The sequence below is a fragment of the Lontra canadensis genome, unplaced genomic scaffold (genome assembly GCF_010015895.1).
Source record: "Lontra canadensis isolate GAN:19392208 unplaced genomic scaffold, GSC_riverotter_1.0 scaffold38, whole genome shotgun sequence".
NCBI classification, from domain to species: Eukaryota; Metazoa; Chordata; class Mammalia; order Carnivora; family Mustelidae; genus Lontra; species Lontra canadensis.
In genome coordinates, this window is record NW_022631032.1 from 6,802,565 (window position 1) to 6,804,784 (window position 2,220).

The window sequence follows — 2,220 nt, forward strand, 5'->3', positions numbered from 1 at the left end:
GTAACTGGCTTTGAAAATTTCTGTGTAAAATGACATTATTCAAAGTGGAAGGATAGCAAAAGGCTGATATTCTACTTATACCCTATTTGGATTCGACCATATCAGGCAATACCACTCAAGCATCACGAGGCCAAATTATGTATATTTTAAGATATATTTATTGTCGAGAGAGAGAGAGAGAGAGAGAGTGCATATGATGTGCGAGGGGGTGGGCAGAGGGAAAAAATCTCAAGTAGATTCCTCGCTGAGTATGGAGCCTGACATAGGGCTCAGTCCTAGGACCTGGAGATCAAGACCTGAGCTGGAATCAAGTCGGATGCTCAACCAACTGAGCCACCCAGGTGCCCCAAGGCCAACTTATTAATTCATCAAATATTTCTTGATCATTTGATGAGTTTCAGTCACTTTCTGGATGCTGGGGATATGATGCAGGACAAGACAAATGTCTTCAGAAAGCTTTCAGCCTGAATCATCAGAAAGACAGATATGTGATTGAGTATAACAAAAGAGAAAGTACAGATTCTTTGGAAAAATTTAAGAGGGAGGGGATAAATTAATCAAGGGTTGGGAGGAAGAAGAGAAAGTGAAACTCTAGCTGAGACCTGAAGTATTTATAAGAGTTACGTGAATGAGGGATGCAGAGAATAGTATTTATAAAGGCTGAATCCTCTGTGACTTTGCCCAAATTTTACATCAAAGTTCTACAATATAGAGGCCAGCAAATCTCACCAGGTATCTTTTGCCTATTCTGAAACCCATATTTCTCTATATTCCCCAAATTTCCTGACCCTCTTCTCTTTGCACAGAATACTTCTTTCTGCCTCATCTTACTGTAACCAGTGTTCTTCCTCCTTTTTTTTTTTTTTTTAAATCCCCTTCACCTATTTCCCCACCCCACCTACCTCCCCTCTGGTAACCATGTTTACTCTCTATAGTGATATAGTCTGTTTCTTGGTTTCTATCGGTTTTTTGTTTTGTTTAGTTTTGTTTCTTAAATTCCATATATAGGTGAAATCACATGGTGTTTGTCTTTCTCCTACTGACTTTCACTTAGCATTATACTCTCTAGCTCCATTCATGTTGTTGCAAATGGCAAGGTTTCATTATTTTGGGGGGCTGAGTAATATTCCTATATATATATATATATATATATATATATATATATATATCACATCTTCTTTATCCATTCATCTATATCAATGGAAACCTGGGCTGCTTCCATAATTTGACTATGGTAAATAATGCTGCAATGAACATAGGAGTGCATATATCTTTTCAAATTAGTGTTTTTGTATTCTTTGGCAATAGTGGAATTACTGGATCATTTGACAATTATATATTTAATCTTCTGAGGAACCTTCATACTATTATCTTTTTTTGTTCTCCATACTGTTTTCCACAGTGACTGTACCAATTTGCGTTGCATTTTCTCCACGTCCTTGCCAACAGTTGTTGTTTCTTGTGTTTTTAAAAAAATTTTTTTTAAAGTTTTTACTTAAATTTCAGTTAGTTAACATACCGTATAATATGACTTTCAGGTGTACAAATTGTTTCTTGTGTTTTCGATTTTAGCCACTCTAACAGGTACAAGTGATAGCTGATTGTGATTTTGATTTGCACTTCCCAGAGAAGTGATGTTGAGCATCTTTTCGTGTGGCTGTTGGTCATCTGTATGTCGTCTTTGGAAAATGTCTGTTTATGACTTCTGCCCATTTTTAAATTGGATTATTTGCTTTATTGGATGTTAACTTGTATATATTTGCAACTTTATATATTTTGGATCCTGAGTTTTTATCAGATGTGTCATTTGCAAATATCTTCTCCCATTCTGTAGGTTGCCTTTAAGTTTTGATGATTGTTACCTTTGTCGTGCAGAAGCTTTTCATTTTGTTTCTCTCCCACACCATGTCCCCTGCACTTCATACTTTCCTCGATGTGGCCTCTTCTCTCCCTCTAGTTGTGCAATTTGTTCTGTCAGTACTCAGGTCATTTTTACAGATATTCCAAATGATTTGATAGTTATCTGGTTGTGCTCTAGGAACAAGAAGAGCATAGGGTCCTCCTACTATGCCACCGTCTTAGCTGCTCAGAAGCATCTAATGTTGATGTAGTCTCAATAGGTTATTTTTGCCCTCATTTCCCTTACCTGAGGAAACATATCTAGAAAAATGTCAGAGAAATTACTGCCTATGCTTTCTTCTAGGATTTTTAAGGTTTCAG